General features: G+C 42.1%; 1 long non-coding RNA gene across 1 annotated transcript; it reads right to left on the reverse strand.

Moving 5' to 3' along the window:
- Nucleotides 1-9,847: 9,847 nt before the first annotated feature.
- LOC146894789 (uncharacterized) lies at nucleotides 9,848-15,579 on the reverse strand. Its single transcript, XR_015001202.2, has 3 exons — nucleotides 15,565-15,579; nucleotides 11,846-11,963; nucleotides 9,848-10,957 (listed from the first exon to the last, which is right to left on the reverse strand). It is a non-coding gene; the product is annotated as an uncharacterized LOC146894789 (long non-coding RNA).
- Between the last annotated feature and the right edge of the window lie 1,032 nt (nucleotides 15,580-16,611).

The raw sequence follows: 16,611 nt of genomic DNA on the forward strand, positions 1-16,611 counted from the left end.
AATTACTATTAAGATTAGATTAAAAAATATTTATTTGTGTGTGGTGGTGGGAATGCAAGCTGGTACAACCCCTTTGGATGTCAGTGTGGCGATTTCTCAGAAAATTAGGAAACAACCTTCCTCAAGACCCAGTAATACCACTTTTGGGTATATATCCAAAGAATGCTCAATCGTGTCACAAGGACATGTGTTCAACTATGTTCATAGCAGCATTGTTTGTCATAGCCAGAACCTGGAAACAATCTAAATGCCCCTCGACTGAAGAATGGGTAAGGAAAATGTGGGACATTTACACAATGGAGTACTACACAGCAGAAAAAAAATAACAACATCTTGATTTTGCAGGCAAATGGATGGAGCTAGAAAGCATTATTTTGAGTGAGGTAACCCAGACACAGAAAAACAATTATCACATGAACTCACTCATAGGTGTTTTTTAAACATAAAACAAAGAGAACCAGCCTACAAACCACAATCCCAGAGAACTTAGACAACAATGAGGACACAAAGAGAGACTTACATAGATCTAATCTACATGGGAAGTAGAAAGTAGATAAAGACATGAACTCCTGAGTAAATTAGAAGCATGGGGACCTTGGGAGAGGGTTGAAGTGGGGAGGGGAGAGGTAGAGAGGGGAGCAGAAAAAAATGTAGAGCTCAATAAAAATCAATAATAAAAAGAAAAAGAAAGAAATGGCCACGCTATCTTCTAATATGGGTATTTCTTTGCACTCCCTCCACTGAGAAGTTCTTGTTATTCCCCATCCCCATGCATTTGGTGTTTCCAGTGTTTGGGATGATGGCTGTTCTGAAACTAGAGTGACAGAGTGTGAGTTTCTGGCTACCTAATAAAAATTGTGTATGCATACTTTCTGTATGTACGCCCTGTCAGACCAGGTTGGCATCAGGTCTTCTGCTCTTTTTTCTCTTTATTACTTAATTATTTATTTGATAATTATTATTTAATAACTTTTTTCACAAGATGATACTGTGTATAAATAACTAACCAAATTAAGGTATAATCTTTTATACTTACTATCAATAGCTTCAAAGAAAACTTGGAGAGAGGCATTAACTAACACCCACTAAAGGTAAGTGTTATGTCTGTTGTAATGCCCAGTAAATCCAGAGCGCATGTGCTTGGGGTGTGGTGCTTCCCACGGTAGCCAGAGTGACTGACTGCAGCAGGGCTGAGTAGGGACAGTGTCCTTCACATTCACAGACGTCTTCTGCCCTGTTGCTCCTCAGGCTGTTACTTTCCTATTGGAAGAGTCTTTTATGCTTTGAACAGCTATATAGAGAACACATTAGTCATTTTATAGATATTTTCAGATGTTTTCTGCAAATGTCTTCTCATTTTATAACATCTTTATGAAAGCATACATTTTTAATTTTAGTAAAGCTCATCTTGTCAATCATTTATTTCATAGATTATGGCTTTGACATTGTGCCTAACACTTCTTTACCAAATCCAAGGTCACCTATATTATTCCCTCTGCATTTTACAGTGTATGGTGTGATGTATGGTGCCTGAGATCAAACCTAGGACTTCACACATGCTAGGCAAGCCCTCTTCTACCTACTCTCTGCCCATAACCCCTACATTGCCATCTTGAAAGCTATGCCCAGCAGACCTGGAATCTTTTGAGTGTGTAGTTCTGATCCTCATAAACGCTTCCGAGTGAGAATCCCAGTGGCTGTAAATCAGGTCCATCAACGTTCTCATGCTTCTATGCATCGGCACAAGCTAGGGCCAAGCATCCTTTTCAATGGGATTCACTATGGGGAGCAGTTTTCTCTCCTGGCATATTTGAAGCAAAATATAACTTTTGAAAACTTAACTAAACTGGGCATAATGGTACATACTTATAATCCCAGTACTCAGGAGGCTGAGACAGAGGGACCACAAATTCAAGGTCAGCCTGACCTAAAAATTGAGTTCCTGTCTGTAAAGAACAAAAACAAGACAAAATGGGGGGGGGCATCAAACTTTGGGCTATAAAAACATAATTATTGCATATTTGTACTTAGATATTTCTGCTAGCTAGTATAGTCTTATTTTAGGAACTGGAGTGTGAGAAATAGTACAAAATTTAAATCATGTTATTACAGCTTCAAAACTAAGGGGAACTACAGAGAAACAGAAGGAACAGAAGCAGAAGAAAGAGCCCCTGGGCAACAGATGAGATGGGACATGTCGCGGTGAGCGGAGACCACGTGCCCTGAAAGGTGCTGTTGAGGGAACAGAAAGGAGGCGGGCCACCACTGACACTGCTGGTGGCTCAAGAGCACGGATGGACTCTTGGGAAAAAGCAGCCACAGATGTGAATCAAGTATCATGACCGTAATCAAGGGCATGGCTGTTATTGAACAGAGAGCTTCCAAGTCACTGAATGTGCTGCATCTTTGTAATAGGCTTGCGTCAAGAATGCCCTGAACTAGAGTGATGCCAAAGACCATGACCTAGAGAGCAATCAAAATAGACATGCCGAGGAGCAGAGGGAAAGAGTCCAGTGGAATTCTTCCAAATAGATTTCTTAATTTAAAAATTGTACATACCGCAAAAGGGAGAAAAGGGTGTGGAGAACCTTAGCAAGAAGATAGTGTGTGACATCCAGGACCAGCATAACGGGAAGGGCCCCAGAGTGGCAGTTCCTGTGGTGCCAAAGCCTGGTGCACCGTGATGAGCACAACGCTCGGCAGGAACTCAGCATCAGATCTCCACAGCCATGTGAGGTGGGAACTGGTCATTGAGGGCTTGTGATTTACCTGGGTTACTCGGCCTTGCACATCCAGGGCTACAGCTTCAACTCTGGGCTGTCTGACTCCAGAGCTGGAGCAAATTCACAGCATCAATAATAACCACCATTTCATAGATATCACTGATGTGTCTGGGACTGGATACACATTGTCTTTAGACCTCACTGCAACCTAGCAATTATGGATATTTGTGGGATAGATATTGCTGTATTAATTATTAACAGCATGTTGATGGAGAATCACATTCAGAGATAGAGAAAGCTATTATTGAATTCCCTCAAAAGCAACCATCATCAGCATCTCGTTTTTGCCTTCTGCAAGAATGGGCAGTGGAGAAGGACACACATGGAAAGCAAAGCTGACAAGTCTGACTCTGGCCAGTTTGTGCTCAAATCCCAACACCCTTGGGAAGAAGTCAGCTGAAAAGATCTAAGGAGTGGGGGCACAACTATCCGAGGAGGCCGTGGGTGCTAAGAAACTGGACCCTGCTGTGCACTCTGGGGTGGGAGCTGGTTCAATGGAGTAGATGAGTAGATGTCCCCTCTTCTGAGGGAACAGTGCTCACTTAGCAAGCGAGGAAGTATCTTGCCTGGATCTGTGGTCCCAGTGCAGGATGGGAGCAGAAATAGATGGAATGAGATTTTCTGGAGTCAGCTGTTGCCATCAGCACAAGGAAGGAGGAGCGGGGTTCCCTGGGAAAGTACATGTTAGACTACTATTCATTAGGTGTGTATGTGGGATGGTTACTAAGGATTGAACCTTGGACTTTGTCTTTCTATATATATTTTTACATTTTTATTTTTTCAAGTCCCTGAAGAATTACATTCAAGTTTTGATGAGGATTGCCTCGAATCTGTAGGTTGCTTTTGGTAGAGAAGCCATTTTCACAAGATTATTCTGATCCATGAGTATGGGAGTTCTTTCTATCTTCTGGTGTATCCTTCAGTTTCTTTTTGCAGTATCTTAATGTCTTCATTGTAATGGTCTTTAAATTTATATCCATGTAGTGTGTGTGTCTGTATGTGTGTGTTGAATTGAATTGTTTCCCTGATTTTTTTCCAGTCTGTCTGTCATTAGTATATAAGAAGATTCCTAATGTTTGTGTTTTAATTTTTTATCCTGCCACTTTGCTGAAATGTGTATCAGCTCTAACAGGCTTTTGCTGGAGTCCTTAGAGTCTCATAGCATAGAATCACGTCATCTGCAAATAGATGTGCTTTGACTTCTTTTCTTATTTATCCTTTTTCTCCTCCTGTTGTCATTAGCTACGATTTCAAGCAATATTGAAATCTTGCTCCTACTTTTGGTGTAGATGCTTTAAGTGTTTCTCCATTCTGTATAATGTTGGCTATGGGTTTGCTGTATATCATGTTGAGGTTCCCTCTATCCCAACCTTTCCATGACTTTTATCATGAAGAGCTTCTGGATTTTGTTCAAGGGCCTTTTCTGAATCTATTGAGATTATCGTGTTATTTCAATCTCTGAGTTCATTCATGTGCTCAATTACATTTATTGATTTATATATATAATCAATCTCTGGAATGAAGTTAATTTGGTCACAATAGATTATCTTTTCATGTGATTTTGAATTAGGTTTACAAGTGTTTTGTATCTGTGCTCACTAGGGAAATCGGTCTGTAATTTCCTTTCTGTTGTATCTTTTCCTGGTTCTGGTGTCACAGCAATACTGGAGTCACAAATAGGATATGGAGGCCTCCCCCTTTTCTATTTTATGGGATAATTTGAAGAGTATTGGTGTTAACTGTTCTCTGAAGTTCTAGTAGAATTCTGTTGTCAATCCTTCTAGTGCTAGATTTTTTTTTAAATTGGGAGACTTTTTATTATTGCTTCAAACTCATTGTTGATTATAGATGTTTATTTCTCTGGTTTAATTTGTATATCCTTTATTATCTGTTCAGGGTTAGGCTCACAAGGCTCTATCATCAATCTAGACTCAGCTTCTTAGCTGTGTTCTCACCTCTTGCCATCATTCCATCCCAGTCCTATGTCACACCCCTTGCTAGCTTCTCTGTCCTCACAGAGATAGTCAGACACGCTGAGGCACTAACCCGGCACAAGAAACCAGAGCTCCATTACAGAGAACTGCCTCTGTTGGTCCAAGTGGCAAATATTCTCTTAGGAAAAGAATGAATTTAGAGAGATACTCCTGGAAGACAATGTGGCAGCTGCCCAATGCACTCAAGTTATAAAGGATTTCAACATGCATAAAAATGAGACTAAATCTTTATTTCTCACCCTGAACAAAACTCAACTCCAAATGAATCAGAAACCTCAACATAAGATCTGATACCCTGAAACTGCTAGAGGAAAAGGTAAGGGATGTGCCTCAACTTCAGGCACAGGCAGGTTTTCTAAATAAGGACTCCAGCGGCACAGGAAATAAGACGAACAATTGACAGATGGGGTCTCATGCTGTTAATCAAGGAAAGAGGCAGCCTACAGAATAGGAGACAATCTTTACCAGCTATACATCTGTGGTGGTTTGAATGTAATTGGCCCCATAGGAGTGGCACTATTAGGAGGAGTGACTTTGTTGGAGAGGGTATGGTATTGAGGAAGTGTGCCACTGCTGGGATGGACTTTGTGGTCTCCTATGCTCAAGTGATGCCCAGTGATACAGTTCACTTCCTGTTGTGATCAAGATGTAGAATTCTCAGCTCTAGTTCCAACACCATGTCTGCCTGCGTGCCGCCATGTTCCACCATGATGATAATGGACTAAACCTCTGAAACTATAAACCACCCAATTAAACGTTCTCCTTTATAAGATTTGCACGGTTCATGGTGTCTCTTCACAGCAACAGAAACCCTAACTAACACAACATTCAACAGAGGATTAGTGTCTAGAATATAATAAAGGGCTCAAAAAACTTAAACACCAAGAAAACAATCCACTCAATTGAAAATTGAGCTCAAAGCAAGGGAATCTCAGTGAGTTCAAGACCACCCTTGTGTACACAGTGAGTTCTAGGACAGCCAAAGCTAAATAAACCCTATCTAAAAAAACAAAAACTCAGTAATAAATAAATAAATAATAAAATAGGTAATGGAGCTGAAGAGAAGGTTCTCAAAGGAAGAAATACAAAGGGCTAGTAAACCTTTTTAATAAAAAGGTTTTATGTCTCTGAGCTACCAGAGAAATACAGATTAAAACTACATTGAGAGTCCATCTCGCCTCTCTCAGGGTACTCACCAAGGAGACAAATGCCAACAAATGCTATTGTGGGTGTGAGGAAAGAGGGAGTCTACACACTGCTGGCAGTAGTATTAACTGTGTAGCCACTTGGAAATCTGTCTGTAGAATCCTCAAAAACTTAGAAGGGGAACAACTGTGTGACCTGTCTTTCACACTCCTGGGGTCTTTACATCCTTCTACAGACTCTTGAGCACCCACGTTCACTGCTGCTTTATTTACAACAGGTAGGAATCAACCTTAATGTGCCCATCAACTGAGGGATGGGTAAGGAAAACATGACACCTATACACAATGTAATTTTATTTATCTGTAAAGAAAAATGAAAGCAAATTTGTAGCAAAGTAGATGAAACTAGAAAAACAAATTACAGTGAGTGGGGTAATCCAGGCTCAGAAAGACTGTTTGCTCTCTCACAAATGTGGGTACTAGCTTCAAGTTCTTTGTTTTGTGCTTTAACTTGGAGCAACTGTGAAAGCCAGGGAACTAGAAAGGATACATTGCGGGAGTAAAGGGAGGGAGACAGCAGAACATAGGTTTAAAAAAAGCAGAGAGGGAGAATACTGGGGGTGGAAAGGTTTAGCAGGGAGGGGTGAAGGATGGGTGAAGCAAGGGTGTAAAGGGTAGGTGTCTTAGAAACTGTTCTATTGCTGTGAAGAGGCACCATAACCATGGAAACTCTTATAAAAGAAAGTATTTAGTTGTGGCTTGCTATAGTTTCTGAGGTTTAATCTATTATCATCAGGGAGAGAAACATGGCGGCATGCAGGGAGACATGGTACTGGAGAAGTAGTTGAGAGTTCTACATCTGGATCTGTAGGCAGCAGGAAGAGAACAAAGCAGAGCCTGGCTTTGACTTTTGAAATCTCAAAGTCCACCCCCAGTAACACACCTCCTTCAATAAGGCCACACCTCCTAATCCTTCTTAAGTAGTGCCACTCCCTGATGAAAGCACTCAAATGTGTGAGCCTATGGGGACCATTCTTACTCAGTCCACCACAGTAGGGTTAACCAAAACGGAAGGTGTATGAAAAGCCATATGGAAACCAACTATCTTTTCCTTTTTGTTTTTGATTTTTGAGACAGGGTTTCTCTTTGTAGTTTTGGAGTGTGTCCTGGAACTAGCTCTTGTAAACCAGGCTGGCCTTGAATTCACAGAGATCACCTGCCTCTGCCTCCCGAGCGCTGAGGAGCTCAGATTGTGCTCCAGGAAACCTATTATCTTATGGCTCAGTTAAAAATATAATTGAGGACTGGGGAGACAGACAGCTCAGTGGTTAGGAGTACTTGCTGTTCTTCCAGAGGACACAGGTTTGATTCCTAACACACAGTAGTGGCCTCACAACTATCTGTTAACTCCAGACCCTCTTCTGGCCTCCAGGGACACCAGGCACATGTGTAATGCACAGACATAGGCATATAAATATAAACATAAAATAAAAATAAAACCTATGTGTATATACATGTGTGTATGTATATATGTTATATATTATATTTAAAATATAATAAAAATAAGTTTGGAAACTGTGTATGGTGGCATTCACTTTTAATCACAGTACTCAGGAGGCGGATGCAGATAGATCTTGGTGAGTTCCTGGCCAGCCTGGTCTATATAGTTCCAGGACAGCCAGGGCTATGTAAAGAGACCTTGTCTGGATGGGTGGGTAGGTAGGTAGATAGGTAGATAGATAGATAGGTAGGTAGGTAGATAGATAGATAGATAGATAGATAGATAGATAGATAGATAGATAAAATTAGTCTTAAAAAATAAAATTGAGTTTAAATGAAGGTACCCTGCTTGTGTGGACAATACTGCCTCCAGAAGACATGGCTTTAATGAATGAAAACCTCAGTGCCAGCAATAGGATGCCTCTTTATGAGTTATTGGTCAGAAGGAGGTCTCAGAAGTCCCCCGAAACAACACAGGTTCTTGGCATTGTTTTTGGTTGCCCATACTACCTAAAATTAAAATCCTGGTGAAGACACCACACACTTTGGTGGCAGGACATAGCAAAATCAGTCTCAAACCTTAGTTTGGAAACTTCCCTCCTGCTGACTAGCATTTGGAGTGCAGAGCGTGAGATAGAGGCCAGCAGGGGAGAAAAGACATCAATGATTTTAACTCAGAGATGATGGATCCTGCAGGACTGCCCAGATTGCTCACTGGTGCACTAGAAAGGTGAGCAACCACCTCCGAATCAGATCTGAGGCCTGCTCACAGGAGAGAAGTCATGCCCATGGATGAGAAGGTCATAGGCCCTAGCACGGAGCCTACTGTTATTATTCTACTAAACAGTCATGTTATCATATTGTCTTATGATGTATGTGCATTATAGACCCATGCTGCTTTCATTCTTGTCAGAGAAGCTCTTTCTCACAGTTAATAAACAAGTTCTGAGACTACGTGTCTGTTGAGGGCTCAACCATAGATGGAATATCTATATATCAACTCCCATCCCCCAAATGTGAGATCAGGAGGAGGGGAAAATCGTCTCAGCGCTGTGTTCTGGACATGGTGTGGCTCTTGCCCTTGTGAACTCACAGCACTTGGCTTCTGGTACAAGACAAGCACAGGATCCAGACAGCAAACAGTCTACCATGGTTGGGTGAGGGGTTCATGTGGTCTTACCCCTGGCAGAGGCTTTGAGCATTTATTGGGGTAGAGAGAATCACTTTTCTCTGTGGGTATGGTCACTGGAAGCTTGCCCGTGCTCCAGTCGATGGCTCCACATCCATGGCTACATGAAAAGTGCTAACTGGACTCAATGAGGTGTATAAAAATATAAATAAATTTGAAAGGATATGAAGTTGAAAGGGGGGATGTATGGGGACTTGTTCAGAGGGAAATGAAGGAAGGAAATGGAAGGGATGGGGAGATAAGATAAAATATACTGTATCTATGTAAGAAATTTTCAAAGAAAAAATAAAACCATTATCTTAAAAGGTGACAAGTACAAAAAGGTATTGCTCGGGCCATCTCAGCTTCACAGTGACCCATAGGAACCGCTGAGGACACCATGCATCACATCACAGTTCAACCTCCTCCTCTGCCTAGCCCATCTTCCCTCAGTCCCATACAGGTATTGATCTTAAGAACACTCTTAAACAAAAACTTCTTTTCCCCACCCATCTTCTCAGATCAAGGGATCCTAATCTCCAACACGCCTACCAGATAGAGAGCCTAGACAGGACTGGCTGTAGCATTCTCCATCACTCTGGAATCCAGCACGGTGCCGTTGTGGAATAATCTTTTTGTACACTGAAGATGTATCACTCTGATTGGTTTAATAAAAAACGGATCAGCCAATAGGTAGGCAGAATCTCCGGGCACAGAGGATGCTGGGAAGAAGAAGGGAAGCAAGGCCAAGAGATGCAGAGCAAGCAGTAGGGACACTATGGAGATGAGGTAATAAAGCCATGAGGCACAACGTAAATTAATAAAAATGGGTTAATTTAAGTTATAAGAGCTAGTCAGAAACAAGTCTAAGCTAGGGTAGGGATTTCCTAATTAATAATTAGTGTCATAATTTGGGAGCTGACTGGTAGGACAGAGAATGACTTGCCTCATGATGCTGAATAGAGGGACCCTTGGCAAACTTCTAATTAGTGGAAAACAGACGATGACTTGGACAAATCTGGGCAGCTGTACAGATCAGCCTGTTCCTTACTCTGGGTTATGTCCTATTGACAAAACAATGCTTTTGGGCTGCACTTTGTCCTGGCAGACTCCATTTTGTGAGCAGCATTTGATTCCATTTTGTATAAAGATGTGGAGGCAGAGGAATTCTGCATTTTATTGTGCATGGAGACACCACCACCTGTCCTGTGCCACTCATGAGCACAGACTAATAAATAACTGATGCATAAAAGTAAAACAGAGCCAACTGTCAATTTATCAAAATAGACTTAATACATGAACACATAGGTATATTAAACCAGATGAGAATACAGGCCCAAGAACCTATCCATCACATCAGAGCCCTGGAGGGTACACTACCTTCCTCTGGGCTCCATGAGAAGGGAGATACCTAATACTATGATAGTTCTACTGAACTGTCATCTGACCATCTGGTGTGTATATGTGTGTGTGTGTGTGTGTGTGTGTGTAGGAATGAACAAAGAATTCCTGATTGTCCCCTAGGCTTCAAGTCAGCTTAGTCCCCATTGCTTGACAGAGCCCATTCAAATTACCATCTATTTGTCCAGACCTGGTCCTGTACCTTGCCACTACAGGTGCTGAACCTTGCAGCTCAATTGGATGGGATAATAGATTAGTGCAAGCTTACTCACACAAATAATAATAATCAGTAATACAATGAATATTTGTGAGCTATTATTTATAGGCAATTTACATTAGAATAGCTTCTTGTATATTGATGCAAACTTAAATTATATTGAATATGTTCCTGTTTTTGTCTACAATATTTGTATACTTAAACAAAGCTATTTTGTCATATTGTATGCATGCATGCATCTACCTCTACTTAAAACATTTTGTATATTGATACAATTTTAGGATATATTTATCATAATGCAATATACATTTATACCTCTGATCAAGATACTTATACATTGTTTATATTGTGAAATCATTGTCCTCATTTGTTGCACAGTTGTTTAAAGATTGTTTAATATTCTAATATGAAGTCTTAGTCTTTAAGTTATGTAGGTATTAAGATCCGTTGGTCAATAGTCATCCATGTTTGTCACACTTGTAGTTAGACTAATCAGGTTCTTTAGATACATATTGTATTCTTCATAGGTAAATAATCTTCAACCACTTCAAAGAGCTGTAGAATATGACATTTAAATAATTTAAGGTTCTGTTGAAGTGAGACAAGATTGCTCCTGGCAGCATGGATCTATTTCCGAGAGATTGTTGAGCACAGAAGACATTCCACTTGGAGCTTGTTTTCTTCTTGGCAAAACTGGCCTTTGATCAAGGAACTGTTCATGCATTGACCACTGACAAAATGCATGATGTCTGGACAGGACAAGCAGGATACAAGAAAAAAGACTGTCAAATCTTGCCAAGGCAGGGTAAAATGGTTTTGAAAACTTTCCTGCCTCTGAAAATGGTCTGTCAATTACTCTAGGCCTTAGCCAATGTTGGTTGCTCCAGTGTTGCAAATGAGACTTTGGGTGATTGCCCAGATAGCCAGTTGTATCTGTCATTTGTTGCACATTTTTTGGAAGTTGCTTAATTGCACTTCCTGCTTATTCAAGTAATATTATTTCCCTTCTCGGGTCTTTTGTTGCACATTTTTGGAAGTTGCTTGATTACACTTCCTGCTTACTCAAGTAATATTATTTCCCTTCTCAGGTCTTCAATGGGTTTGACGACTAGATAGTTGTAGTTACTTTCCTCTCATGACTTGGCCAAGTTATGTATATATAATGCTTAGACTCATTAGGATAGGATAATTATTAAAACATCACATGTTTCTTGCTTGATATTGTTTATGCTGGTTGTAGTTCTAATTTTTATACCTAATATTTGTTTTTATTATATATAACTTTGTATTAAGCTTAGAACCTTTTTATTTAAACAAAAGGGGGAGGTGAGGTAGGAATTCCTACCACCACTAACCTTTAAATTACCCGCCCACTTGAGCGTGGCCTCTTATACTATTTATGCCGATGTAAAAGTGCATGTCCAGCGTCTGTCTCCGGCAGGGCTACATGGCTTCTCTCTCACTCCACCTCCTTTCTCCCAGCATTCAGTTTAGTTTTCCCCACCTAGCTCTGTTCTGCCCTGCTATAGGTCCAAAGCAGCCCTTTATTAACCGATGGAATTCACAGCATACAGAGGGGAATCCCACATCACGACTCGGCCTGAGACCCTGTAGCAGCTGGCTTCTTACTCTCCTACCTCAACACTGCAGCAATTCAGCCTCTGCATCTCCTTTCTGCTCTGCTCTGTCAGGAAGGTCTCCTTGAAGTTGGACTCTACTGTAGCTTCTTTAAGTCTTTCGTGGCTATTCTCCAGCCTGCAAATAAACATACGGAGAGATAGGATCATGGTTGTGAGGACCTGACTTTGCAAACTCCATTTTAAAGAAGGGACTTCATCTTAAGCCATATAATGATCAGGAACCTGATCTCAGTTCCAGAAATGTGCTGCCATAGCAGATTTGAATGGATACCCTGAAAAAGCCAATTAAAGAACTAGGAAGCAGAACCATAAAATTGAACGAGGTCCAGATGTTCCTAAGAGGCATTCTGTCCTTGAAGATACTTTGTCAGTTATTAATGGCTCTTTGCTAGTGTTTCATGCCCAAAAGCTGACCAATGGTTTCAGAAGCTACCTTACCCTATGCCCTCCTTACCCCATCTCAGGACAACAGGACATGAACCCCCCTGATGGCAGCATTTTCTCTTTAAAAGTTCACCATTCTGGGGTGCTAGAAAGCGGTGGTCCAAACTTGGGTTTGTAAAATAAAGACCCTCATGTAGTTTGTATAGGAAACAAGCTCCATGAATTCATTTGGTGATTAATAACTTGAGCATAACATGGTGTATAACATGTACTCTGAGAGTTAGTAATTAAAAATGAAATAAAAGAACCTGTATTTGCCAAAGACTAGAAATCATTTGGTAGATTGTAGCCAATGAGGCCTACAGAGGTGATGTAGGAGGGTCATCTGTCTATTTGTTACTTTCATTGGTTAATAAAGAAACCGCCTTGGCTTTTGATAGTACAGCAGCTTAGATAGGTGGAGTAGGCAGAACAGAATTCTGGGAGAAAGAAGCAGAGTCAGGCAGAGAGCCGCCGCCATGAAGCTGCCAGGTCAGACATGCTGAATCTTTCCCAGTAAGCCACGAGCTGACATACAGATTATTAGAAATGGGTTGAAGTCAAGATGTGAGAGTTAGCCAATAAGAAGTTACAGATAATGGGCCAGGCAGTGTTTAAAAGAATACAGTTTCTGTGTAATTATTTCGGGTGTAAACTAGCCGGGAGCTGGGTGCCGCTCCTACTACACAGAGGTGAATTATTTTTTAAATTAGTCTGATAAATAGTAGAAAGATACAAACGTGTCACAATTTCTCTTCCAAGATGTGCTTCCTTTTACATCCACTATAGATGTGAAACATCATCTCATCTCTACCACACAAAAGATCCAAAATGTCTAGGGAGTTACCTTTCACACTGTTTCTTGGAGAGACACAGTTTTGTTTGTTTGTTTGTTCATCGGAGACAGGGTTTCTGAACTCACTCTGTAGATCAGTCTGGCCTTGAACTCACCGAGATCTGCCTGCCTTTGCCTCCCAAGTCCTGGGATTAAAGGCACATGCAAACATGCCTGGGTGATATACTTTGTGATGTGGAATGTTCTTATGTATATGTATTGTTTTTATTGGTTAATGAATAAAACTGCTTTGGCCTATACCCAGGCTTGAAGGGATAGAGAGAGAGAGAGAGCGAGAGCGAGAGCGAGAGCGAGAGAGAGAGAGAGAGAGAGAGAAGGTGGAGTCAGGTAGATGCCATGTAGCTGCTGAAGGAGACAGATGCTGGACTCTTACCAGTAAGCCACAGCCTTGTGGTAATACACAGATTAATAGAAATGAGTTAATTTAAGATGTAAGAGTTATTAAATAAGAAGGTTGAGCTAATAGGCCAAGCAGTGTTGTAATTAATATAGTTTCTGTGTGATTATTTGGGTCTGAGAAGCTGGGAAACAAAGGAGTGGTCTCTGTCTACAGCTTTGTATTTTTAAAACCAGGTGGTGTGGCTCAGGCTAGACTCATCTTTCTGCTTCTGGAGGGCAGTGATCCATTGTCCGGAAAGATATGATCCAATGCACCCAGGCAACAATTTTTCGTGCCTCTGCAGGCATCCCAGAAGGTTTGTCTAATGAAGTCTTCCCTTGTTTAGCTCAATGACAGCTTCAACTAAGTGGTTGCTACGGCTGTGCCTATAGCCTAATTGAGTCTATTTTTCTGCTCTAATCGCCTCTGTCAAATTCCCAGCAAGAACCTGTGCTATTGTACTTCCAGCCTGTCCAGTGGGCTGGAGTCTTACCCTCTTCCCAGTCTTCAGTTCAGCTCGGTAAGCTTTGCCATGGCTGTGTGCATTGTCTTCCCTAACCACTTTCCGCTCAGGGAGGCTGCCAGAGAGTATTTGTTCCAACTGCACTATGGATTACACAGTTCCAGGATGTTATGGTTTTTAATCAGATTGGCTGTGGACGTTTACTTTTGTATCCTCAAGATCTGGTGTTGGACTCACAAACATCTCAATGAGTGAGTGAATGAACAGGCAGGATGACATCTGTTGCCCCTCGCCCGCCCCAGGATGATGAACCACAAGCAGAACCTGTCCTCATTCTTCCCACAGGGGAAGCATCAACTAGAGAGCCTGACTTCCCTGCGAAGAGAGGAATCTCAGCTTCGTCTCTCCTGTGCTTAGAGGGCAGAGAAAGGCTCAGGTTGAACCAGTCTATTGTCTGTGAACCCCATGTTTATATCACCGGCCTCACAGTGCTTCCATTACCCAGGAGGCCTTTCTTCTGCCTTCAGCTCATTCCCAGGAAAGTTTGATACCTGTGCCCCAGGTCTAGTCACTTTACAATCAGGTCTCAGTCCTGCTTCCTAGCAAGGTCTCTGAATTGACAGTAGCCAGGCCGTATCACAGACCTAGATAATCACCTATGCATCAGTGATACCCCCACTTTGCATATCCGGGAGACCTTCTTTTTCATCTGTAAAGAGGCTTTGCTCATCTCTGCTATGATTTATTAATACCATATCAAGTTGGCCTCCTGTCCTGTCCTGTTCAAAGGACCTGCCATAAGGCTTCCTTTAACATACTCATGTTTGGCTATTTCAGCTCTTGAGCTGGACCTACATAATAAGGTCAGTACCTCACAGTGTGCCATGTTAGATCCATACCCTTCACTTGCTCCCTAGTTACTGGTTGCCATGATTTGTCCATCAAAGTGTGAGTGTTTAAAGCTTGGTACTCATGCGACAGTGTAGCAATAGCGGGACCTTTCAGAGGTGCAGCACCTGAGAAGTCCTGACATCACTGGGGTTATGCTTCCCGAAGGAATGACTATTCTCAAGGGTCCCTTTAGGTAGTAGCTTTCTTGCCAGCGAGAGTTCTTATGAAAGTCCATACTTGACCCTGGAACGCTCTCTGGCTTCCTGCCTTATCCTGTGATCTGTCTCTTCCACCACCCACTCGTTGCTGTGATGCATTCCTGCCCAGGCCCTCACAGAGCTGAACCAAGCAGGCACCATGCCCATGTCCCTTCAGTACTCCAAGAAAAACACACATCTTTGTTTTTATAGAATTACCCAGCTCAGCTCTTTTGCTATACTGAAGAAAAACAGGCACTGGAGCTGTAGATCACTTGTCTAGTATGCATGAGGCCCTGGGCTCAATCTCCAACTGTAACATGAGGGCCGGCTTGTTGGGGTATCTGTTCCCGCCTGGTACCCCACAACCGGCAAGTCCCAAAGAAAATCACACATAGTCTACATTAGGTTATAAACTGATTGGCCCATTAGGTCAGGCTTCTTATTAATCCTTGTAACTTATATTAATCCATTATCATTATCTATGTTAGCCAAATGGCTCAGTACCTTCCTCAGTGTGACAGCTCACATGTTGCCTCTTCGGTGATCTGGGCAGGAATGGCAGAGGGAGCTTCCTGCTTCCCAGAATATTCCTGTTCTCATCGCCCCGCCTCTACTTCCTGTCTGGTTGACCCACCTATACTTCCTGCCTGGCCAATCAGCATTTTATTAAAATATGATTGACAGAATACGGATAATCTCCCGCACCATCCAACCATATAAAGAAAAAGAAGAAAGGAAGGGAAGAATGGAGGAAGGGAGGGAGAGAGGAAGGAGGAATGAGAGGAAGGATGAGGGAGAGAGCCAGAGAGAAAACAAGCACTATGGAAGTGCAGTGTGCTCAGTAGAAAGATAAAAATGTCCTTGTGAAAGAAGGGAAGAAGAATTCTAAACTAGGGTAGAGGGTGGGGCCTGGGAGGTTTCCTTTGGGAGAAGATGGGTGGAGCAGGTCTAGGTCTCAGAGGATCGGGAGGTGTGTCCTGATGAGGGTGAGAAGATGCAAATGTGGACTCAGCGCTGACCAGTGAGGACCCTCCATGTGCCTGGCAAGGGCTGATGAGACAGCAGCGAACAAAACCCAAAGCCTGACCTCCCTGAGCTTCTTTCTTTCTAGTGGAAGGAGACAAATAACACACAGTAGAGACCATTGGAGGACGATAAACGCTACATAGAGAAAAAGAAGCCATGGAAAGGGATCCGGGTACTCCTTCTGCAGAGAAGCCGTATTAAATGCAGGAACTTTGAGGATAGCACCAAAGGGGACTCTGCTAGCACAGGATATGTTAACAGAGACCGCTCATTCATTTCCCGGTCTCCCAGACCTGAATAATCACACAGAAACTATGCTAATTACAACACTGTTTGGCCAATGACTCAGGCATATTTCTAGCTAGTTCTTGCATCTTAACCCATTTCTATTAATCTGCGTATTGCCACAAGCCTGTGACTTACCAGTAAAGGTTCTGGGCATCTTTCGCCTTTAGCAGCTACATGGCATCTCCCTAAATTCGCCTACTCTCTCTCTCTCTCTCTATCTCTGTTCTGACTTTCTGC

The sequence above is a fragment of the Myodes glareolus genome, chromosome 5 (assembly GCF_982192425.1).
Source record: "Myodes glareolus chromosome 5, mMyoGla1.1, whole genome shotgun sequence".
Lineage (NCBI taxonomy): Eukaryota > Metazoa > Chordata > Mammalia > Rodentia > Cricetidae > Myodes > Myodes glareolus.